This window comes from Dasypus novemcinctus, chromosome 2, assembly GCF_030445035.2.
Source record: "Dasypus novemcinctus isolate mDasNov1 chromosome 2, mDasNov1.1.hap2, whole genome shotgun sequence".
NCBI classification, from domain to species: domain Eukaryota; kingdom Metazoa; phylum Chordata; class Mammalia; order Cingulata; family Dasypodidae; genus Dasypus; species Dasypus novemcinctus.
The window spans coordinates 184,868,705-184,894,874 of record NC_080674.1 but is presented as its reverse complement, the minus strand read 5'-3'; the positions used below and the strand labels follow the sequence as shown (position 1 = coordinate 184,894,874).

Genomic DNA, 26,170 nt, shown 5'->3' with positions numbered 1-26,170 from the left:
AGGAAGTGGGAGAAGTGTACTGAAACGAGAATGGCAGAATGTTGATTGTTGAACTAGGATGATAGGTACATGGGGCTTCATTATGGTAATCTGCTTACTCAGTATCTGTTTGGAATTGTACCCTAATATTTTAAAAATCATAAGTAAAACAGCTGAGATAATCCGTGGGGGTAGGGTTTCCTACAAGAGAGTTATTACTATCTCTGTTTTATAGGTGAGAAAATTGAGGCTTCCAGGCATTCAGGAACTTGCCAAGGCCAACACAGCTGGTGGGGGTGGAGCTGGGTTTCCAGGGCCTGATACTAGGATGCACCTTCTTTCCATGGCAGCCCGCAGGCTCTACAGGCAAACTGTTTCCTTGAACGTGTCTGCCAAAGCTGAAGTTTTCTTATGCCTTCATATCTTTCCACCCATCTCTCCCTGGCTCCTGGCCCCAAGTTCTGCCTTCTACTCAATACCCTTGGCAATTCCCTGGCACCTCTGGTCCCAGCCCAGCCCCAAAGCACTCAGGAGCCTCTGGTTTCAGAGAAGAGTCTGAACACCTCTGGGGGTTTCCAGATCCCTGGGGAGCCGTCAGCTGTTGGGGCACCCTCCCCTAGGGCAGCTGTGTGCTGGGAGGCTCTGGCAGAGCCCATGGAAATTGGCTACTGGTAAACCCATTGACTCTGCTTGGCCAGGGTCTGATCTCTTGCTCCTTCCTCAAATCTCTCAGGAAGCAGGGAACAGAATCCACTCTCCTTACGCCACCTGTCTGCTGCAGTCCTGGTTCAGGGCTCATCCTTGCTCTCTGGGCAATGGACTCCTCAACCCTCATCTCCAGTCTTACCATCTCAAGTCCACATCCCACCCGGGCAGCCAGAATGATTGTGCAGTCATTCAACAAACATTTGCCGAGGACCTGCTCTGCGCCAGACTCCGATCAGACCTTGGGTTTCAGAGATTGAGAAGATACAGTCAGTCCCTGTCCAGGAGCAGCTTAAAGTGTAATAGATGGTTGAAAATATACCTTGAAAGGAACATGACATTTCCTTGCTTAAAATGCTCCAGTGACCCCCCAGGCCCATCGACCAGACCCTTTGTGGTCTGGGTGTAGGCATCTCACAAGCTCCCCGGAGAAGCCCTGGTCTAGGGTAAAGCCAAAACCTCTTGGTTGGACTTGAAGGTGCCTAACAACTGGTCCCATCAGCCCCTCTATGTATCTCCTTAGCTGCCCCCCTTCCAGGCACTTGTAACTACATTTACCTGCTAGAGATGGTTCCTCTGAATGTCCCAGGCCAGTCCTGTTCAGATTAATAATATTTCAGAAGTTTAAATATCTGCTCTGTGGAAGGGCACAGGGTTTAAAAGAAGATGTGCCAAAATACACACCTATATATATATGTGGGTTTTTTAAAAGATTTATTTATTTTTATTTCTCTCACCTTCCCCCCCCCCCCCAATTGTCTGCTCTCTGTGTCCATTCGCTGTGTGTTCTTCTGTGACTGCTTCTATCCTTATCAGCGGCACTGGGAATCTGTGTTTCTTTTTGTTGCTTCATCTTGCTGTGTCAGCTCTCCGTGTGTGTGGCACCATTCCTGGGCAGGCTGCACTTTCTTTCATGCTGGGCAGCTCTCCTTACGGGGCACACTCCTTGCGCGTGGGGCTCCCCTAAGTGGGGGACACCCCTGCGTGGCAGGGCACTCCTTGCGCGCATCAGCACTGCGCATGGACCAGCTCCACACGGGTCAAGGAGGCCCGGGGTTTGAACCACGGACCTCCCATGTGGTAGACGGACGCCCTAACCACTGGGCCAAGTCTGCTTCCCGGCACCAAAATATATATAAACTGTACCTTTTCCCCCACTGCAGCTCAACCCAATGAAACAATTGTTCTGCACTGAATTGTGTAAGCAGCCAAGACATTGACAAGCTGTGCTTTTCCAGCTAGACAGTCACGACGTCACTGGGGACTGTACCTTCTGCACCACCTGATTTGCAGGGCACTGGGTGACTTCCCAGCCTGGTGGGTCACACCCCACCTTGTGCCATGCAGGAATGGGATGGCGTGCTTGTGAGACGGAATGTCATGAAAATCATTCTAGACCAATTCCATCGTTTGGCTGTTTCCAGTGTTTAGACATCTGGGTGAATGATCTACCCAAGATCCCCAAAACGGGTTCCTCTGTCTCATACCTCAAAGTCACTGCAGATGCTCACCCTTCTCTCTAAAATGCTTTCCTTCCTCCTTTGTTTTCCTAGCAATCTTCTATTTTTTTAAACAAATTAATTTTATTGGTACATATTAATCAAACATTCAATTCGTCCAAAGTGCACAATCAATGGTATCTGGAATAATCACATACTTGTGCGTTCATCACTTCAGTCATTGTTAGAGCATTTTCATTAATTCAATAATAATGATAAACAACAATCAGACAAACAAATAAACAAGAAAATCCTTCACCTCTCAATCTCTCTATGCTCCCCCTGCTGAACATAGCGGCTATTTCTGGCTATTCTTGCACAATTATTTATTAATTAAGCAGTTTTATTGAGATGTATGCATATAACATATGATCTATCTGAAGTGTATAATCAATGGCTTTGAGTATAATCACAGTGTTGGGCATTCATCACCACAAAAAATTTTAGAACCATTTCATTACTCCAAAACGAGAAACTCCACACCCCTTAGCAGGCCTTCCCCAGCCCTACATAGCCACTAATTTAATTTCATCTTTATAAATTGATTTATATTTACATTTTATATAAATGGAATCATACAATATGTTACACAATATATCGAGTTCATAGTAGCACAGTCATACGGTATTTGTCCTTTTGTGTCTGGCTTGCTTCGCTCAACCTAATGTCCTACAGGTTCATCCATGTTGCTGTATGCTTTACATCATTTCTTCTTACAGCTGCATAATAGCCCATTGTGTGAATACACCAGTTTGTTTACCCTTTCATCAGTTGATGGACATCTGTGTTATTCCCAGCTTTTGACAATCATGAATAGCGCCGCTATGAACATCAGGGTGCAGATGTCTGTTCATGTCCCTGCTCTGTTCTTCTTGGTATATACCCAGTAGTGCTATTGCAGGGTCATGTGACAAGTCTATATTCAGCTTCCTTAGAAGTTGCCACACCATCCTCCACAGTGGCTGTACCATTCTGCATTCCCCCCAACAGTGAATAAGGGTTCCTTTATCTCCACATCCTCTCCAACACTTGTAGTCCTCTGCCTTTTTAATAGTGGCCATTCTGATAGGTGTGAAATGATATCTCATTGTAGTTTTTTTTTAAGAATTATTTTTAATTTATTTCTCTCCCCTTCTCACCGCCCCCCCCTCCCGCCCCCGGTTGTCTTCGCTGTGTGTTCTTTTGTGTCTGCTTGTATTCTTGTCAGCGGCACCAGGAATCTGTGCCTCTTTTTGTTGCGTCATCTTGCTACATTAGCTCTCCATGTGCGTGGTGCCACTCTTGGGCAGGCTGTACTTTTTTCGCGCTGGGCAGTTCTCCTTATGGGCGCACTCCTTGCATGTGGGGCTCCCCTATGTGGGGTACACCCCTGCGTGGCAGGGCACTCCTTGCACGCATCAGCACTGTGCATGGGCCAGCTCACCACATAGGTGAGGAGGCCCTGTGTTTGAACCCTGGACCTTCCATGTGGTAGGCGGACGCCCTATCCATTCAGCCAAATCACTTCCCTCATTGTAGTTTTGATTTGCATTTCCCTTATCATTAGTGATGTTGAACGTTTTTTGTGTTCTTTTGCCATTTGTATTTCTTCTTTAGACAAACGTCTATTCAAGTCTTTTGCCCATTTTTCAATCGGGTAGTTTGTCTTTCTATTATCAAGGTATAGCAATGCATATCGTGTCATGGCTAGTAAACATTTATCGGACATACAATTTCCAAATATTTTTTTCCCATTGAGTCAGCTGCCTTTTCATCTATTTGACACAGTCCTGTGAGGTGCAAAAGTGTTTAATTTTGAGGCGGTCCCATTTATCTATTTTGTTGTTGTTGTACGTAGTTTGGGTGTTAGGTCCAAGAAACCTTAGATTCTTTACCAAAGTTCTTTCCTCTCTGCAACAGCCATCCAGGCTCTTGCTTCCCTCCCTCTTGCCCCCATAACAGATTAGGACCTTCATGGTTCTCATCTGAATTTCATTCTGCAATTCGAAGGTCAACCCCTTAATACTTACCCTCAAACTCATTAGCTCCAGCCCCATCTGCTCATGCAGATTCCATTCCCTTCGCAGGCTCGCCAGGTGTTTTGGCGTGATCTGTTTCATGGGACCTTGGTCTAATTGCCTTTTCTGGGCCGATGGACGGGCGGCAGCCACAGAGGTGCAGGCGGAAATTTTCCTGGTTTCAGTCCCCAGCAGCTGGATGGTGGGATCCGCCCTGCAGTGAACCTTCAACAGCCACTCCTTCACCAGAAAGAAGAGGATGAACCCAGCGCCACCATCCAAGCCAGCTGCACCATGCCATGCTCAGCCTGCACCGCCACGGCGGCCAAAGTAGCCAGAGTTCCAGGGTCTCCCTGAATTTCTATGGGAACCTGTGTCCAGGGCCCCAGTGGTGCCCCTGCCATGCCTCACCCACCTCTGAAGATTCCAGGTGGGCAAGGGAAGGGTCAGAGGGATCCCAGTCTCTCAGCTGATTTGTCTTGCCCTGATAACTGGCTGAATGGCACATAGGAACTAATGCCTACTAACGCGACGAGAATTGTCAATGTCCAGTCCAGGCTCACAGATGCCACACACGTTCATGGGAGATCCGTGCTGAGCTATACCGAGACCTTCAAGTGGAACAAAGATTGTTTTGCAGATCTCCTCAAGTTTGCCACGGGTCATCTCCACGTAGACCATGTTCTGATTTGCTTCCTCGAGAACCAAGACAACTGAACAGCCCTGCTCTGTGCCTTCAGCTTTTTGGGCTTTGGGACTGTGAGAAAGGGGCATCCCCTTGTCCCCAAGAGACCCAACTCTTGCTTCATGGATTGCACATTTTTGAGAGAGATTTCTCAGCAGAGGAGGAGTAGCAGCAAGAGGTGTGTCCTGAGAGCTTCACTATTGTCTGTCAAGGAGAATAGAGATGGTACCTTGACGGCATCCATTTAAATGTGCTTTCTAGGAAATACTGGTGGGAAGCTGGAGTGTCAGACTTATTCATCTCTTCTGGGTTTGCCTGTATGTTATAATTCTGCAAATAAATTCTCATTCCAAAAAAAATTTCCTTTTATACTTTCAAAGCTTCCATTAACACAAAGCTCACATTGAATAGTTTTCCCTTATCAAATAATTTTGGGGAAAAGATGGCAATAAATGCATGTAAGGGGACGCAGAAGTGGCTCAACTGATAGAGTGTCCATCTACCATATGGAGGGTCCAGAGTTCGATCCCCAGGGCCTCCTGACCCCTGTGGTGAGTTGGCCCACATGCAGTGCTGATGGGCACAAGGAGTGCTGTGCCACGCAGGGGCGCGCCTGCGTAGGGGTGCTCCATGCACAAGGAGTGTGCCCCATAAGGAGAGCAGCCCCACGTGAAAAAAGTGCAGCCTGCCCAGGAGTGTTGCCACACACACAGAGAGCTGATGCAGCAAGATGACACAACAAAAAAGAGATGAAGTTTCTCAGTGCTGCCAGATAATGCAAGCGGATGCAGAAGAGCGCACAGCAAATGGACAGAAAGAGCAGACAATGGAGGGGAGGGAGAGAAATAAATAAAATAAATCTGAAAAAAAAAATGCATATAGGACTACTAATGATTTTTCTAAAGCAAACCACAGTGAGATAGATGTACACATTTTCCAGAAAGATAAATTCCCATGTGTGCAATAAATATAACATGTGATTCTTGCAAAATTCTTATGAGAAATGTATATTTAAAATCAGGCAGCTAACCCAAATCTGTCCACTGACAGAAGAATGGCTAAACAAATTGTGGTCTATCTACACAATGGAATATCATTCAGCCATAAAGAAGAAGGAAGTCTTTATACATGTGACAATGTGAATGAAACTTGGACATTTCATTATGTTAAGTAAAAGAAGCCAGACACAAAATGACATATATTACATAATCCAATTTATGTGAAATGTCCAGAATAGGCAAGACTATAGAGATGGAAGATGGATGATTGCCAGGGGCTGGGCCAGGGGCTGGTAAATGGGCCCTGACTGTTCACGAGTGTGGGATTTCTTTTTGTGGTGATGGAATTGTTCTGGATTTTATTTTACACTTCAAAAGGGTGAATTTTATGGCATGTGAATTACATCTCAATTTTTTTTAAAAAAACATGCCACGACTAAACTGATACTGAAGGCCAAAACCTGCCTGAAATGTGAGGTGCTGAAGGTTGGATGTTGCCGGCAGAATAGGTTAAAAGAAGGAAAAGATCTCCTTCCCTTTCAGAAGTCGATTCCTGGCTGTGGGGAAAACTCACAGGTCCTGTCCCCCAGAGTTGAAGGGGTTCAGGTCAGCTTAAAAATATGAAAAAGAAGAAATCTTAAAAGCAGAGGACAAAAAACAGAGTGATCTTATGGCCCTGCATTAGTGAGCCAAATGGATGCTGATGCAAAGGACCTGCAATCCGCTGGCTTTTTTAAAGGGGATTTATTTGGGGCAGAAGCTTACAGTCACAAGGCCCTAAAGAGTCCAACTCAAGGTTACTCAAGAGGTAGTTTCTCATCCAAAGTCTGTTGCCATGTGTTGATGCAAGATGGCGGGCAAAGTCTGCAAGGGTCCAGCCTTCTTCTTCCTCTTAAGGCTCGGTGGGCCCAGCTGCTTCTCATCTCAGCTGTAGACTGGCATAAGGTTTGTCTCTCTTCCTGGGGCTTCTTTCCCGGCTCAGCTGCTCTGGTCTCTTCATAAGGTCAGCTGTACACTATCAGGCTCATCTCTCTTCCCAGGGCCTCAGGATCCTGTCTAATGGAGCCTTCTCTCTTTCTCCACATATCTGCTTCTGTATGTTTTACTTCTGTGTGAGATCTGTTTCATCCCCACCACGCCCTAAAGATGTGGTCGAATCAAAGACCTAATATTGATTTAATAAAGTAAATTCAGGGATGTGGATTTGGCTCAACAGATAGGGTATCTGCCTACCACATGGGAGGTCCAAGGTTCAAACCCAGGGCCTCTTGACCCATGTGATGAGCTGGCCCACACAAGTGCTGATGCGCGCAAGGAGTCCCGTGCTGTATAGGGGTGTCCCCCATGCAGGGGAGCCCCATGCGCAAGGAGTGTGCCCCTAAGGAGAGCTGCCCTGCATGAAAAAAGTGCAGCCTGCCCAGGAGTGGCACCGCACACATGGAGAGTTGACACAGCAAGATGATGCAACAAAAAGAGGCACAGATTCCCAGTACTGCTGACAAGAATGCAAGTGGACACAGAAGAACACACAGTGAATGGACACAGAGAGCAGACAATGGGGGAAAGAGGAGAGAAATAAATAAAAAATGAATAAATCTTTTTTAAAAAAGGTAAATTCAGTAACCCTCTGAATTTAATACAATGAAAGGGTAAAATGCCCAAAGGAATAGACCAGTTTACAAACATAATCAATTATCTTTTTGTGGAATTCATAAATAATATCAAACTTCTGTAGGCTCATTTGCCCAAGATGGTCACATCTCACACCTGCTATTGCAGTATAATTTTAAATTCTCTTTTTCTACATTACAGGCTTGAATGATAAATTATTATTTTGTCATCCTAATCCAAAACCTGTGTGGGAAATAGCTGTGTGTTTACAGTGCCATATGGATTATAACATAAAGGGCAAGAGAGCAACTTGTTGTCCATCCTCTAAGTCTCCTTGTGTTCTCAGATTTCTATCTCAGTGCTCATACCGTAAGAACCAAAATTAGGCAAAGCCTAGAAAGACCTGCCTCATCCAAGTCTCTAAGGAGGCTCTTACCTGCACCATAAATTAAGGCTGACTCTATTTCCTACTGAATCTTACCTCTTTGAGAACATCTTCTTTGCCTGGCCCCTGCCCATCTGCTCAGGCCTTGCCCTATCCAGCCCCTGATGCTCTAGGCACTCGCAGGGACCCAGCAGTGCAGCAGTCCCCTGCCCGACTCTTTTTTTTTTTTTGTCTTTATCTTTTTAATGTTACATTCAAAAAATATGAGGTCCCCATATACCCCCCACCCTCCACCCTCCTCACCCCACGCCTCTCCCCATAACAACAACTTCCTCCATCATCATGAGACATTCATTGCATTTGGTGAATACATCTCTGAGCACCGCTGCACCTCATGGTCAATGGTCCACATCATAGCCCACACTCTCCCACAGTCCGCCCAGTGGAATGTCCCCGCTGCACCACCCAGTACAATTCCAAGTCCCAAAAATGCCCCCACATCTCATTTCTTCCTCCCACTCCCTACCCCCAGCAGCCACCATGGCCACTTTCTCCATACCAATGCCATATTTTCTTCTATTACTAATCACAATAGTTCATAAATAAAATATCAGTAAGTCCACTCTAATCCATACTCTATTCCTCCATCCTGTGGACCTTGGAATGGTTGTGTCCACTCCACCTCTATATCAAGAGGGGCCTTAGAGTCCACATGGATGCTGGATTCAACTTTCCTGCTTCCAGCTGTAGGCACTCTTGGCTCCCTGGGGTGGTGGTTGACCCTCTTCACCTCCATCTTAGCTGAGTGGGGTAAGTCCAATAAACCACAGTGTAGGAGTTACAAGTCTGCTGAGGCTCAGGGCCCGGCTATCATACCCGACTCTCAGTTGTAGGAAAGTGACCACAGAGGCATCCTGGTGCCCTGAAGTGTGGGGGCGTTTAGGATGACTCTTCTCTTCCCGTACTTTTCCAGAGTCCCTGATTTGGGGCCAGTTCGATTCAGAGAATCTGGAAGAATCTGGTTTTTCCTACCAGGCTTCTTCCCCCATTACAGGAAATCCTCTTTTTGGGGCCCAAGTGTCCCCTTTCCCCCCGAAACTGACTTCCACTGCTCCCTTCCGGTGCCACCATCATCAGAGATGTCTGTAGAGATTTGAACCTGCTGTGGGCATGGTTTAGTTTCCCTCCCCCTCAGAGAAGGGGAAGACAAAGGATGTAAATATTAAGAGATGTTTGATGGAGAGGGGCATGCTCAACTTTGTTCTAGATATTATGAGTTCAATCGTGTCCTTCCAAAAGGCATGTTCAAGTCCTAAGCCCCAGTCCCATGAACCTGGCCCTATCTGGAAATAAGATCACTGAAGACATTATTCGTGAAGATGGAGCCAAACTGGATTAGAGTGGGTCCTAATCCAACATGGCTGGTGTCCTTATAAGAAGAGGAAATTGGACACGGACAGGGAGACTGTGGGAAGAATGTCATGAATCTCTGGCAAACCACTAGAAGCCAGAAGAAGCATGGAAAAAATTCTTAGGTACAGATCCTGCCAATATCTTGATCCAGATTTCTAGCCTCCTGAAGCCCAAGAAAACAAATTTCTCTTGTTTTGAGCCACCTAACTTGTGATAAGGTGGCAGCCCTAGCAAACTAAGAAGACAGCCTGCTTCTTAGCTCTGGCCCTACCAGGAGCCCTGGGATATATTTTCATTTTTCTTAGTATGTGTTTATGTATCTGTCCACTCCATTCAATCATGAGTGCCTTGAGTCAGGGACCATATTCTCCATGTATCCTCAGCCCAGAAAGGGGTCTGGCATATGAAGACGCTAAGTAATGTTTGTTGAGTGAATGAATGAATTGAAATTTACCTACTCATCTCCTCTCCTCCACCAAACATGCATAACTGGATTAAAGAACCAATAATGAAAAAATGACTTGAATTTCAGTGAAAGTTGTGCTCCACTGTTGAGAGAGAGAAGGGTTGTGTTTTAAAATTGATTTTAGTTCATAGAATTCGATAAATTTCTTCTTCAGTCTTTGGTTAAATTGGGGAGAACCCCAATGTACTGTGCCTGTTCTGAGGAAGTGAACTCTAAATCCTAATCAGGGGTTGGTTAGATATGGCTTTTAACCCCATTCGGCCATGAAAACCAAAATTTGGTCGAAGGCTGCAGAGTATAATATATTCCTTCACCTCTGCTCAACCTGGAAAGACCACAGGGGAGAATGCTTAAAGTAAAGGTGTACAGATGACCCAACAGTCAACTAGAAAGAAGATATGCCTTGCACATTTTCCCTCTTATGGAAGAAACAACTATTTATTTAATTTTGCATTATTTTGATTTTTTTTTTGGATGGTATGTTAGCTTGTGCCCAGATACAAAGAGATGAGATGCATTTCATAATGAGCACCTACAGCTTTTGCCTCCCAGCTAGCTCACCCTCTATGAACAGTGCTTTTCTTTCTCTTGGGAGCTGCTTTTTCCCTACTCCAACCATGTGGTTCTATCAAAGGCATCATATTCTCACAAGACCCTGCCCCTTGGTTGGCCCAGACACTAACTATCCCAAGTGGACACCTTTCTCAAGATTAGAGAGAGAGTAGTAGAAATTGTGGGTCACATTTGTTGCTATGTGGATAAAAACCAGGTTGACTAATATTTGTATGGCTTATCTTTTTCCATTCATCTGCTTTCCTATTTCATTGAATTTGAAATGAGTTTCTGGTAAGCAGCATATAATTGAGTCATCTTTTTTCTTTCTTCTTAAATCCGCTCTGCCAATCTCTATCTTTTGATTGGTGTATATAGAATCAAGCCCACAAAAGGTTCAGATCTATAGCTGGAGGGGAGCAGTGTAAGTCAGGTTTCAGAGAGGAAGTTGGACCCTTAAGAGAGGATTCTCTTGGGAAACGGACTTGGCCCAGTGGTTAGGGTGTCCGTCTACCACATGGGAGGTCCGCGGTTCAAACCCCAGGCCTCCTTGACCCGTGTGGAGCTGGCCCATGCGCAGTGCTGATGTGCGCAAGTAGTGTCCTGCCACGCAGGGGTGTCTCCCTCGTAGGGGAGCCCCATGCTCAAGGAGTGCGCCCCATAAGGAGAGCTGCCCAGCGTGAAAGAAAGTGCAGCCTGCCCAGGAATGGCACCGCACACACTTCCCGTGCCGCTGACGACAACAGAAGCGGACAAAGAAACAAGACGCAGCAAAAAGACACAGAGAACAGACAACCGGGGGAGGAGGGGGTGGGGAATTAAATAAATAAAATAAATAAATCTTAAAAAAAAAAAAGAGAGAGAGGATTCTCCATTAAGTAGGTGGAATTCTGGAGTGGGAAACCAGATCCAGCAACAGGTTAGAGGGTCTTCATTGTTCTGGCTGGTGAATCTAACATTTAAAGTAATTATTGATATGTCAGCACTTAGATCTTCTATTTTTTTCCCCTTCTGATTCTCTTTCCTCTGTTGTTCTTTTTTATTCTCCCCACCCCCCCCAACCTGCTGTTTTTTGCTGTCTGTGTCCATTCGCTGTCTGATCATCTGTGTCTGTTTCTTTTAGTCTTCTCTTCTTGTTTTCTCCTCTAGGCTTCACCTAGATTCAATCCCATGGACCTCTGATGTGGGAGAGAGGTTCCCTGTCACTTGTGCCACCTCAGTTTCTGGTTTCTGTTTCATGCCGCCTTGCCTCTCCCCTGCCTCTCTCTATTGTTGCCTCATCATCTTGCTGAGTCACCCACCTGGCTTGCCTTTCAAGGCACGCCTCTACCAGGAAGCTCCAGGGATCGAACCCTGGTCCTCCCATATGGTAGTTGGAAGCCCAATCGCTTGAGCCCCATCCAGTTCCTCTGTTGTTCTTTTATTGCCTGCCTATGGGTTACCAGAACATATTTTAGGATTCCATCTTGATATTTAGTGTTTTTGAGTGTCTCTTTGCATAGTTTGCATCGTAGTTACTCTAGGTATTAGAATATGAATATGCGATTTATAACCATCTACTTATCAACATTTACCACTTCAAGTGAAGTATGGAAATGTCACTTCCATTTTGATTGAAAGGCATGGCTAGTGCCTATCTAAAAACCTTTACTTAATCCATGGTATTAGTCAGCCAAAGGGGTGCTAATGCAAAGTACCAGAAATCTGTTGGCTTTTATAAAGGGTATTTATTTGGAGTAGAAGCTTAGAGTTACAAGGCTGTGAAGAGTCTAACTCGAGGTTGATTTCTCACCCAAAGTCATTTGCCACGTATTGAAACAAGATGGCTGGCGCAGCCTTCCTCCTTCCTCTTGAGGCTCTGTGGCCCAGCTTCTTCCCATCTCAGCTGGAGGCTGGCTTAGGGCTCAGCTGCTCTGTTCTCTTCAGCTGCAAACCATCAAGTAAATGACTCATCTCTCTTCCCAGGTCGCAGGATCAAAGTTTTCTCCTCTTCTGTGTCTATGGAGTTCTCTCTTCCTCTGTATCTTTTTCTGCGTTCTCCTTGAGCCAGTGTCCATTTATGTAGCCCACTAAGGGGGTGGGGACTCAACCCTGACCACACCCTAATGATGCCGTAGATTCAAAGCCCTAATCCTGATTTAATCAAGTAAAGGTAAAGCCTTTAAATTTAAATCAATCAAAGGGTATCATGCCCAGAAGTGACATTTCCATACTTCACTTGATTAAATAAAAAAGAAAAGCAAAGCCAATTTATAGGAAGATACAGAGAGTAGCAGGAACAGACCAATTTAGAAACATAATTAATATCTTTTTTTTGGAATTCATAAATAATATCAAACTGCCATACCCACTTTCAAATATCATTGCCTCAGATAGCAGATGATATTATATTTTTTGTTTAAATCATCAAATATGATTTATCAAACATGAGGAAAAGGATAGTTTACTGTATATATCCATTTTTTTAAAACTTTCTATTGTTTTTTCTTCCCTCCTGATGGTCTAAGATTGCTTCTTTTGTTATTTCCTTTCTTTTTTTAAATTTATTTTCTATTTATTTCTCTCCCATTTCCCACCCTCCCCCCACCCCCATGTGTCTGCTCTCTGTGCCCATTCACTGTGTGTTCCTTCTTTGTCCACTTGCATTTTTTGTCAACAGCACCGGGAATCTGGGTCTCTTTTTGTTGCATCATCTTGCTACGTCAGCTCTCCATGTGTGCGGCGCCACTCCTGGGCAGGCTGTGCTTTTTTCACATGGGGCATCTCTCCTTACAGGGCACACTCCTGCGTGGCAGGGCACTCCTTGCGCACATCAGCACTGAGCATGGGCCAGCTCACCACATGGGTCAGGAGGCCCTGGGTTTGAACTTGGACCCATGTGGTAGGCGGACGTTTTATCAGTTGAGCCAAATCAGCTTTCCTTGTAATTTCCTTTGTTTGAAGAATTTTCTTTAACTTATATTTAAGCTAGTGAGAATTCTTTGTTTTTATTTCTCTTTCACTTCTGAAGGATAGTTTCACCAGATATAGACTTCCTAGTTGACAGTTATTTTCTTAACACACTCGAAAAGTACACCACTTTCTTCTGGTCTCCGTGATTTCATGTGAGAAATCTGCTGTCATTCAAATTGGTGATTCCTTTTAGGTAATGTGTCATTTCTGTCTGGTTGCTTTCAAGATTTTTTTCTTTTTCTTTCATTTTCAAAAGTTTAATTATGATGTATTTTTATTTGGGCTATTCTGTCTGGAATTTGCTTAACTTTTTGATTTGTGGGTTTGTCTCCTACACTAAATTTGGAAGTTTTCAGCCATGATTTCTTTGAATTTCAACCCAACTTTCTTCCTCTCTCCTTCTTGGACTCTGATGATACAAATATTAGATCATTTGTTTTTATCCCACAGGTCCCTGAGGATTTCTTCGTTTTATTTCCAGTCTATTTTCTCTCTGTTGTTCAGATTGGGTGGACTCTATTCCTGTGTTATCAAGTTCCCCGAGTCTGTCCTCTGTCATTTCCTTCTACTATTGAGCCTAAACAGAGAGTTTTTAATTTCTGTGATTGTATTTTTCAGGTCTATAATTTCCATTTGGTTCTTTTTCATGACTTCTATTTATTTGCTGAGAGCTTCTATTTTTTTCACGTGGTTCAAGAGAGTCTGTAATTGATTGTCGAGGCATTTTTATGATGGCTGTTTTAAAACCTTTGTCAGGAATATAATCTCAGTATCTGGTTCCTCTTGGTGTTGGTATCAATCAATTGTCTTTTCTCACCCAAGTTGTGACTTTTGTGATTCTTGGAATGTCAGATGATTTATGATTGTATCCTGGACATTTTGTGTATTATGCTAGGAGACTCTGGATCCTATTTAAGTATTTTATTTTAGAAAGATATCACCCTTTTAGAACAATACATAGGTATTGGCCTATTTTTTTGTGGACTATGCTTCTAATGGCAGTTAAAATTTCAGGACATTTGCAATGATATTTTGTCTGTTTGGTTTATTTGATCCCACTGGGGCTCTCAATGGTCCCCGCTGGGAGACCACTGAGGTGCTGGGTCACCTAGGGGTCTTGGTAGGCATGACATGTGGTGGGATCCCACCTACTGGTGCTTCCTGGCTGCCATGGTGCCTTGGGGTAGGAGAAGCAAATATCGGGTTCACAAAGGCAAAGAGGCCTCTAGTTTCCGACTGCCTGCTGTAGCTGGGCTGCTCCTGCCAGTCCCTCTCACCTGTCTTAGTATCTCTTATTGGAGAAGGGGAGACCCAGTTCTGGTAGAGATGGAGAGTGCCTCCTTGGCTGCCTGTTTCTGGCAGGATTCCCAATTGATATCCCTTGCCAGGGGTGTTAGGCTAACCTGATATTATCTGAAGGACTCCTGTTAGATACAAGGGACTGAGCATACCTGGGCTGCCTTTTGTTGCTAGGTTTGGGAGTGGAAAGCACTGGGTCTGGTGGCCTTTCTGGGTAGCAGGACTCAAGATGCCCAGCTGCTATGCTGTTCCTCCAGTCCTAAGGGCCCAAAGCAGCGTGCCTTTTTTTTTTTTCAAAATCACTTTTCAAGGTTCTCCTTTGATTGTCTTTTGCCCCATTTCAAGGGTTTAGAGTTGTGCATATCAGGAGGAAGAGGTAAAATCAGTGCTCTGACATCTTAGCTGCATTGAAAGTTTAAGAAAATTAAATAAAAAGGAGAGCCAATTTGTAGTAAGAGAGGATGAAGCTGACCCACAGAGAAGCAGAGGTAAGTCACCAGAAAATAAGTAGTGTCCTGGCACAGGTGTTGTCCCGGAGCCCAGGTGACTCCTGCCCTTACTGAAATTTGGTCTCTCATCCTCTGCTTGGATATTACTGCCCATCAACGCATTTTTTGGTTGTTGCTGTTTATTTGAGTTGGGTTTTGTCACTTGCAACCAGAGGGTGTAATGGGTTTGATTAAAAAGAATTTACTGGCTGGTCCAAAGTCTCAGCCATAGCTTTGGCAAGTTCTTTTCTCCTGGTGTCAGCCCTGTACCCTGTCATAGAACAAGGGTAGGTCTGGAGAAGGAGCCCTTGGCTCTGCTGGGATGGATTCCCAGCCATCCAGCTGGATCCAGGCATTCTCAAAATGGAAGCAGGAATTATATGAGAAAGAGGAAAGATCCAGCTGGGAGAGCAGTTTCTGGGGTCCCATCTAATGATTAAATTGGGGCAGGGGCAGGAGATATGATTAGAAATAAGCCAGGGTATCTCCACAAAGCAGCAATGCAGAGAATTCCCTTGGGCATGATGGCTTATGGGTAAAAACGCCTATTCAGACAGTTACAGCTGAAGCTTGTGGATGGATTCATAATGTTCTCATTGCCCCAGTAAATAGCTTCTATTTCTATGTGGCCTTACTGAATGCACCATACAAATTTTTAAAAATTATGTTCAACTCTGAATTCAGGGCTATTGGATTTCCCTTAACTCCAGAGCCAATATTGGTCATTCTGCCCAGGAAGAACTGTGCTTGAGAAAATACCCGCAGACGGTTGTATCCTCACAACCAGGCTTACTTGTCCATGAGGTGAAAAACCAGTTGGAATTGGAGCCCCTCAGGCTGCACTCAACAATTGAACCTTCACATTTCAGCGTAACACACCGGTGGGAAAAAGGAAACAGGAGAGAAAAAACAGATGTCTTTCTCAGGAGAGAAAAAAAAAGTGGAGGGACCCCCCCCCCCACTCTAACCTCAACTTTATTTGCATTTTATATATTTTATATATTTCATTTTACAAAAATAGTCAAGCCCAACCGCAAGATTTCACAGATAAGAGGCAAACGCTGGACTGGGCTTAATTCAATATTGCAGCTAAATACTCTGCCGGGCAGACGGCGAGCGGCTTCCCGGCCAGACGGACTCCGCCACCACTCTGAAAAATGCGGCTGCGATTCACACTGGGACACCACATCTCAAAACACGCCGTGCGCGCGAGGGGCTGTAATTACGAAATGTTTGCATTAAGTAACGCGGGTGCCTAAGTGCAGATGTTGCTGGTTGACGCTAATCGGCCCTGACGCGCCTCGGGCCTGCGCCGCAACAGTGGCCGGGGCTCGCGGCCGCCGCGGTTCCAGGCGGCCTGACGCGGCGGGGGCGCCGTGCACCAGCGCTGGCCCCCGTCTGCCGGGCGCTTGGTGAAAAATGCCTTTTCAGCCTGCTGGGAGGGGCGCCCTTCTCCGGGGCTTGCCACGCACTTTCATTCAGCTCTTTCTCTTTTCATTTAAAAGGGAAGCTTGCTTCTCCCCCGGGAGGCCCCCTCCGCTGGATGAAGATGGAGCGGAGGTGCCATTTGTTTTCATGCTACTTTTTAATGTGTCCAAGATGTTCTGTCTCCCTAAAATCACCGACAAAGGAAGCCCTTCTCCTGCTTGCTCTGAAGCCCTGAGCTCTCTCTCCTCACCGAGCTACCCTCCTACCCTCACGCCGCAGGCCCTTTGAATCTTCAAATGCAAAAGACTATTGCTCTGCAAGAGTTACTACTTGATGGGCATTTATTGAGCACCTGCTGTGTGTAAATTCTGCTATGAACAGAAACCTAAGGTAAATGCATGCAGACTTTTTGTTGTTTAATGCGTAGGAGCTTGTTTTCTCGTTGAGAAAGAGAGAGGGGCATTTATTGACTATCTCCTCAGGGTCCGGTATACCGAGGAGGGCTTTTCAGATGGAGGTTGAGGTCGGATGTTAAAGGGTGGGCTCTGGAATCACTTCCTCGGGCCACCTGGCTTAACCACCGAGACCCGTGACCTGGACAGTTTCCTCATCTGTAAAAAAGGGACCCTAATAGCTCACAGGATTTGTAGGAGGATATAAATGAATCAATGCATAAAAATCCTTCACCGCAACTTGACATACAGGAAAAGAGTACTCGATAAAGCTCTCAAAAATATCAGAACCTTATTCTCAAAATGTTGTGAAATATCCTTAAATGCATGGCTCTATCTATATATTTCTATCATCTATTATCTATTATGTCTCTAGTTATCTTCTCCATTACTTATCTATTGTCTCTCTGTATGTGACTATCTACCATCTACCATCATCATCATCTTTTTATTGAGTGTCAAGAAGAGATTTGACTATGCTGAGAGAAGAAGAAATAGCTGCTGATTTATTTATTTATTTTAAATTAATGGACTGTTAGGTTAAAATGAGATTCTTTTTGAGGTGCTATGAATGCACATTTCTACAAGGGGAATGGACCAAGAATTTAGTGGCATAAAAAAGAGATACAAAGGCTAGAGTGACAGCAGGAATAACAAGAACTGAACCATAAGGAGAGGTTTTTTATAAGGTTTTTCACTTGCATTTTTTTCCAGACCCCACAATTATACATCTGTTGAACTTCCCTATATTCCTGCCTCCCTGTAGCTCTGCTCTTTGACCCTCCTGTCCCACTTATCTATTGTTAGGTAACAAACCACATCACAGTTAATTGTGCATGATACTGACAATCGTTTATTTTGCTCACAATCTGCAATTTGGGCAGGACTCAAAGGGGACAGCTGATTTCAGCATTGACTGGGGCAGCTCAGAGGCTGGGGTGACTTGGAAACAGAGAGCTGGAATCATCTGAATTCTCACTCCCTTGCTCACATGTCAGAGCTGGCCTGCCTGTGTGGCTGTTTAGCTTCCTCACATCATGGTGGCTGGGTTCCATGAGCAAGCATCCCAAGAGAATAAGGCAGAAGTACGTTCACTTTTATGACCTAGTCTTGAAAGCCATTGTTTTAGTTTGCTAAAGGCTGCTGAAAGCAATATATCAAAAATGGGTTGGCTTTTACAATGGGGATTTATTAACTTACAAGCTTACAATTCCGAGGCTGAGAAAAATGTGCAAATCAAAGCATCAGGTGACATTCTTTCCCCCAAAGACAATGCTGCCAAAGATCCTGGGCTCTTCTGTCAAATGGGAAGGCACATGGTGTTGTCTCCCTTCTCCTCCGGGTCTAGTCAACTTTCAGCTTCCTGCTTTCCATGGCTTTCCCTCTCAGCTTCTAGGGGTTTCTCTCCTGGCTTCTGTGTTCTGTTGATTCCAACTTCTGGCTTCCAGGACTTTCTGTCTTGACTTCTGGAGGTTTCCCTCTGCGTCTTTCTCCATATTCATCCTATTTATAAAGGACTTCAGTAAGAGAATTAAGACCCACTCCAAGTCATGCCCTACTGAAGTAATCCAATCAAAAGGTTCCACGTACATACCCACAAGAATGGATTAGCTCTAAGGACGTGATTTTCTGCTGTCTATCCAGCATCAAACCACAGTCACATGAGGTAATTTCCACCATATTTTAGTGGTTGAGAGAGTCACAAAGACCTACCTAGGTTCAAGGGGAGGGCACCTAGACCTGTAGACAAACTTCCCACCCCCAACTCATTGACAGGACTGTCTATGGTACATTGTAAGAAGAGCCTTGGAATGGGTTCTTGTAAAACCACTTTGTCACATCTTATTTCTTCTTATTTTGGAAGGACTTTTAAAAAATATATATATATAATGCCAAAGCATTAGTCCTGAAGCTGTATGTGTCCAGGGCATCTGTATTTTTATTTTGTTTTTCGAGGAATAATTATTGGAAATTTTTCCCTTCAGGGAGCACACAGTCAAGTGGAAGAAGCAGACGAGTAAACAGGTAACAAAATCACTGGGCAGCAAATGCTTTGTTAGAAGAATCAAAGGGGCTGTGAAAGCCAGAGAAAGCTGGAAAGTCTTCAAGGAAGCCTGTGTAGAATGATAAAGAAGGAGAAGGAGAAGGGAGCAGGGCATAGAGGTAAAGGGAAGGGAGGCCTTGTTCTACACAGAAACAAAAACGTGAACAAAGGCACAGCAGGGAGAGACACATGGTGTATCATGGGGGAGGGACCGTAATTTCTTTAACAGTTCATAGTGACAATCTCACTGTCTGGACAGATGCAGACATGGCAACAGGTTTACTAAGCTAATCTAGTGTCAGTCCATCACACCAGCTTCTTGGAAGGTGATGGTTCAGAAATCTTATCCCAGGGAGTTCTAATTTTGTCCGTTTCAAGGATTCCCAACCTTCTGTTGTCTTGAGTGCTCGGTCTGATGCCAACAGACCTACTCGAGGAAGTCAGTATTTTTTCTTGATCATCTTTCAAATCGGCACAAAATTAAGTCAATAAATATTTCTGTGGGCCTATTATGTGGAAAATAGTGTGCTAGTCTTTATTGGGGGAAATAAAAAATGATTAAGAAAAACCCCTGCACTCAAATTGACCACATGCTAGAAAAGAAAAAGAAAATTCATATCTATTGCTAAATATCATTTCTCCAATACCAGGCTCATTTTCATTTCCACTGTTTCATTATAATCACCACCACAAAAATATTACTAAGTGCCAGATACAGGTGATGGATGGATGGATGGATGGATGGATGGATGGATGGATGGTTGGATGGGAGGATGGGTGGTGGTTGGATGGGTGGATGGATGGGTGGATGGATGGTGGTTGAATGGGTGGGTGAATGGATGGATGAACGGGTGGAGAGATAGGTGGGTAGATGGGGAGTGGATGGCTGGGTAGATGGGTGGATGGGTGGGTGGATGGATGGGTGGGTAGATGGATAGATAAGTACATAGGTGTATAGATGGCTGGGTGGATGGGTGGATGGATGGATGAATGGTTGGATGGGTAGTTGGATGGGTGGATGGGCGGTTGTGTGGTTGGGTGATTGGGTGGGCAGATGGATGGGTGGCTAGATAGAACGATCTGTACATAAATGAGATGCTGACATCTTTGTTCTTTCAAGGCATTGCTCACTTAGGAAAGGAGGGAGAAAGAGGTAAAGCACTTGCAGTGGCTGAGATAAAGATGGTCACATCTACTATTCTTTATTATTTATAACACTCTTGGGAGTAGGTATAATCCTTATTTTACAAATGAGGAAACTGGGGCTTGAGTTGCTAAAATTACTTCCCAGGGACTCCCTACCAAAGTGATAGAGTTGGGATTTGGATGTGAGACTATGGCTCTCCAGTTCTTCCCACTGAGTTTAGCTGTCTCAGACACCATCCTTATGTAATTTTGTTTTATAAACAAGAGTATTTGCATTTTCTTTGTTTTGTTTTGGTAAGCCTCCCTTCTGGTTTTTTTGTTGTTGTTGTTGTTATTGTCATTTTGTTTTGTTTTTGAGAATAAGACACTTGGCAAGCACCGTTGACTTCATTGACCAGCGTAGAAGATAGTTCCACTTTTAATAGAATTCCCATGGATTTGAGAGTTGAGTTCAGTGTCCAAATACTATTGTAAATGCTTCTCATTTGTGAGTGCTACTATTACTGGAGGTTCCTCTACTGTGAATCACTTTCATTAATTGAATGCTTTCTACGTACCAGACTCTCTTCTTAGCTTTCTCCAATCTGCAGTGTAGCTCTGAGTGAGGCAGTAAGCACAGGACAGGGAGGGATTGTGACCTCCCTGAGGTTGGGCAACTTGCCAGAGTCACGTGGCGGGGAAGAGGCAGAGCCTGAGTTTGAACAGAAGCACATTAATACATGAACAGATAGATATATCTGTATATCTAGAGATAGATACATACACACATATATGTATTTTAAAAGAAGCTTTAGATTACATAAATGTTACATCAGAAATACAGGAGGGAGAGGAGCGATGGCTCAAGCCATTGGGCGCCTCCTTCCCACGTGAGAGATCCCAGGTTCCGTTCCTGGCGCCTCCTGAAAAAAAGGAATATGAGCACACAACGGACAGACACAGAGAGCAGACAGCAAGTGCCAACAACAAGACTAGGAGGACGAGAAAAAATAGATAAAATAAATATTTTTTAAAATGTATGTATATCTATAGGGGAAAGAGCAGATGTGCCTCAAGCAGTTGAGGGCCTGTTTCCTACATAAGCAGTCCTGGGTTCTGTCCCTAATGCCTCCTAAAAACAAAAAAACAACAAGCAAAACAACAACAAAAAAACTCAGGGGAGCTGATGCAGCTCAGTAGTTGAGCACCAGCTTCCTACATACAAGGTCTGAAGTTCAATTCCCAGCCCTGGTAATTAAAAAAAAAAAATTATATATATATGGGATTTCCATATCCCCCCTTCCCCCTCTCACACTTTCCCCATTAATATCTTTCATTAGTTTGGTACATTTGTTACAAATGATGAACACATATTGAAGCATTACTACCAACCATGGTCTACAGATTAAATTATGGTTTTTGCTTTGCACCACACAATTTTATAGGTTTTGATGGAATGTGTAATGGCCTGCGTCCATCATTGCAATGTCATGCAGGACAATGCCAATGTCCCCCAAATGCCCTGTGTACCCCTAGTCTTCCCCCTCCCTCCCCTCAGAACCTCTGGTGGCCACTGCCTTTAGAGCAATGATACAAGTTCTAACAGAAGCACATTTTGAAGCTCTTTCTCTACTCAGATTTTGGCCAAGTAATGCCATCAGGGAAGTACGATGGGAGTGATTGTGGAATTGCGGCAGGTGTACTCAGCTGGGAGGCACTCACCATTTGACAGTTCTGTATGTCTGTGCTGACCAGCCTTCTACCCGCTGTGAAATCTTCCCACAACGTTAGCACAGTTCAGAAAGTGAGAGTTTGAGGTAAAGGAACTGGTTGGTATCTAGCCCTCAGGACGTGTCAGGTGTGTTACAGAGAGCATTCCATTTAATCCGCACACTCTCCTTATGGAGAGATCAGCACACATCATACCAGAAGCACAGAGAAATGGAGCAACTGGTCCAAAGTCACACATAGAGCAGATGGCAGAGCCGAGGTTTACAAGCAGGTATGTTTGATATCACATGCCGGCGTTACTAACACCGCAAAGCCAAGCAATTCCTCAAGTCCATTGTCAGCTTCCAGACTCTTCGAAGTGACACAGCAAAACCATCTTTATTAAGAACCTATTCAGGGAAGCGGACTTGTCCCAGTGGTTAGGGCGTCTGTCTACCACATGGGAGGTCCGTGGTTCAAACCCCGGGCCTCCTTGACCCGTGTGGAGCTGGCCCATGCGCAGTGCTGATGCGCGCAAGGAGTGCCCTGCCACGCAGGGGTGTCCCCCGCGTAGGGGAGCCCCACGCGCAAGGAGTGCGCCCCATAAGGAGAGCCGCCCAGCGTGAAAGAAAGTGCAGCCTGCCCAGGAATGGCGCCGCCCACACGGAGAGCTGACACAGCAAGATGACACAACAAAAAGAAACACAGATTCCCGTGTCACTGATAAGGATAGAAGCGGTCACAGAGGAACACACAGCGAATGGACACAGAGAGCAGACAACTGGGGGGGGGGGAGCGGGGGGAGGGAAAGGGGAGAGAAATAAATAAATAAAAAAAAAGGAGCCCATTCTCTGTTCCTCCCCAAGCTCTAGAAGCACTGCCCTATGAAAATCCAAGGGAAGTTAGGTGTGGCTTAGCTTCAGTTACAGTGTTGCCTGGGATGAGGAAAGGTGTGTGGCTTCTTTTACTGTGTCAAAGGCAAACCCTGAAAAATGACTTTGCATTTTAGGGAAAAAGCATATAAAATTTGGCCCAATCAAATGAAAAGAGACTAGGTATTGAAGCAATTATTTTTGTTTGGAGGGAAAATGGGTAATTCTCTTTAACCAGTTGTTATAAAGACCTTTTGACTGGATGATCAAGATAATTGACTCAATTTTCTGTTTTATTTGAGCTACACACATATAGCCTAAGACTATTTCTATTCCCACAGAGGCAAAATAGAGATAAAGATAATTTTCAAGTAATTTTGACAACAAAAAGTTTTATCTGTTAATGCATGTATTTAACAAAAAACTTACTGAAGGTCTAAATATGTTCCTTAAAGCACTGTGTTAGGTGTTGAAGATGCAACAATAGAAAAGATACGGCGCCTTCCTAGGAGATGGTCAAAATTCATTGATGATAATGACAGCAGAGACGAGTTACCTGTTTGCTAGACTATTTTGTTTTCCTCTCGGGTGCACTGCTACCTCTGTTTCTCAACATCCTTGTAGCTGGGTGAGGCGGTGTGACTGAGTTCTGCAATGGAATGTGAGTAGAAGGGCACTGTGTTACTTCCCAGTCTGCCCATATTCTTCCCTGCCTGATTTTCTACCTCTTTTTCCCTGTCGGCTGGCTGGCTGTCCACACACAGGAAAATGCTAGAAGCCATGGGCTGAAGAAGGCAAGGCTTTTATAATCACCCTGCCAGCCGCCAGTCAGATTTTTGCATGAGTGAGAAAGAAACTCTATTGTGTTAAAGCTCTGAGATTCTGGGGTTCATCTGTGGAAGCAGTTAGCACTACCTCAATTAATTCTATAAAGAGTTGCAACACAGTCAGGAAAGTGCCATTATGCAGATCTATACAAAAGTCTATAGAATATGGAAATGCGGATCTACCTCCTATGTAGACAAAAAGGTCTTAGAGTTTTCCATCAAATTGGAGGGTTTGTTGGGTGTTGAGAGGGAGATGGGTTAAAGAAGACTTCAGAAAAGGGAAGATGACGTTTGAACTGTGCCCTGAAAAAAGAATGGATTGTTGTAAGAAGTAAGGGAAGGGCATTCCAGGAAGAGGGAATAGCCTATGCACAGACTTTGGATCTCAGAGTACATGGCCTGTTCGGGGAACTGCAATGATTGGAGTTAAACCTGTAACTCCAGCCTTTCTTACATGACTGGAGTTAAACCTGCACAGAAAAAGAAGAGGCTAGGGAAAGAGATTGGGACTATATGATGCAGGCTTGTGAATTCCATGGTGTGCAGGTTTGGAAGGCAGTGAAAAAGTAAGAAAAAGGGACTAAGTAAGACTGGCTGTCTGTTGCAGTAAGACACCACTAGGTTTGGAGTATCATGGACTAAAGTAGGAACAAACAAAACTGGAGACGAGGTATTTAAAGAAATTGAATTATCTTATTTCAACACTTCACTTTTTCCACGTCTGCATGGCTACAAGACAGAAGATGATTTTACAATTAAGTTAAATTGAAGAGTGGGTAGGAACGGTCAGTTTAAAATTTTAAACCAACAAAAAAACGTTTGCCATAAAGTTAGCAAATTATTTTGACTTATGGGTGTTTAAACCTAGCCCTCAATGAGTCAGTCTTTTATAGACTCTGGCAAAGTTTGAGTTCATATTTTAGAGGAAAAATGGGCCTCAAAACTTTCACATGAAATTGGAGAATTTGTGGGCCATTGAATAGTTCTTACACTGGAGTTTCAATATTTGTATGAAAAGGAATAAAAAACATTTAAATCAAATTTCCTTTCAAGGAGACATCAACTTTAATATGACAGGGAAAATGTCTTGGCAAATGTCTTAAGGGGCTTGGTGGACTAAAATTATTTGGGGGAAATAGGTATTTTTAAGAGGTGAAAGCAAAGTATAACAGAGTTCACTTAAGTTTCAATACAAATGCCAAGAAATTCACCCTTGAAATCTCTACCTGCTGTTTTATTTCTACATCATTTGAATCCCAAATGTAAGTCCTAATGATTTCGTCCTGTTAGAACTGATTAGTTTCACTTATTCTCATCTGTGGTGAGGATTAGCAACCAAGCAAAAATCTCATTCGTTGCAACTCCATCTGTGATAACCAATCTTGAAGATAACCCCCAAATGACCCCTGCCTCCTACATGTTTCACTTTTGTGTAATTCTTCCCCCTCCACACACACACGCATTTTCCCAGGGTTGGTCTGTGTGACCAGTAGCATATGACTGAGGTGATGGCACATTCGCTTCTGAGATTGCATCATAGAAGACTGTGGCTTTCACACTCCTCAGTCTGGGGAAGGATAGGTGCCATGTGGTAAACATGGCATAGAAAGGCTCATGTGATAAGGAACTGAAATCTCTGGACAATAGTCATTGAGGAACTAAGGCCTGTTAGCAATCACGTGCATGACCCTGGGCGACTCCTTCAGCCCCAGCTGACTTGCCAAATGACTGAAGGCCCACCTGACAGCTTCACCTCCTAAGAAACCTAAGCCAGAATCTTCCAGCTAAAGCACTCCCAGATTCCTGATCCTCAGACAATGTGAGATAATTTTTTGTTGCTTTATGCTGCTAAATTTTGGGGTGATTTGTTATGCAGCAATAAATAACTAATGCACCTTCTGTTACGAGTCTTTTACATTAGCCTGGTCTGATTTCTGTTACAGCTATTCTAATTGAGCTTTATTTTTCTAATTTTTAAATTAAAAGGTCATCTCATTAATGTTTCTATCTTTTCCTTTTCCAATATATGTGTTTAAGGCTGTAAATGTCCATCTAAATGCCATTTTAGTGTCCATCTAACTGCCATTTAGTCCACATATTTGAATAATAAATCTTTAATTATAATTTAGTAATTTTCATTCTGATTTATTCTTTGGCAAATTATTTGTAATTTTTAAAATTTTCTAGATGTATGTTTAAATTTTATTTTCAATTTGTTGCATTGTGATTAGAGAGTGTAATCCTTCTGATATTGATTCTTTAGTATCCGTTGATGCTTTCTTTAGGCCTAATATCTGTGCAATATTTGCAAATATTCCATGAAAACATGAAATACATATATATTCTGTTTGTAGGATGCCAGGTTCTATATATGTTCATCAGCTCAAGTTTGCGTGTATGTGCTTATTGTACAAATCTTCCACATCTTTCTTATTTATTTTCCTTCTCAATCTCTCTCTCTTTGAGAGGCATACCAAAATCTCCATTTTGATTGTGAACTTGTCAGTTCCTAATTGAATTTACTTCTTTCTCTGACTGAGAAACTGCATATTCATCTCATTTTAAATTTGACCATGTAAAAAATCACTCCCGAGGGACACAGAGTTAAAAATTATATACAGAGAAGCTTAACCAAGATTGTGATTTATTATAGGGGAAAAAACCCTCATTCCCAAAATTTGCT

The 26,170-nt window shown here is 43.8% G+C and overlaps 1 pseudogene; it reads left to right on the top strand.

The window, feature by feature from the left end:
- The first annotated feature begins 4,379 nt into the window (after window positions 1–4,379).
- Window positions 4,380–26,170, top strand: part of LOC139440076 (ornithine decarboxylase antizyme 1-like) — a 77,851-nt pseudogene continuing 56,060 nt past the window's right edge.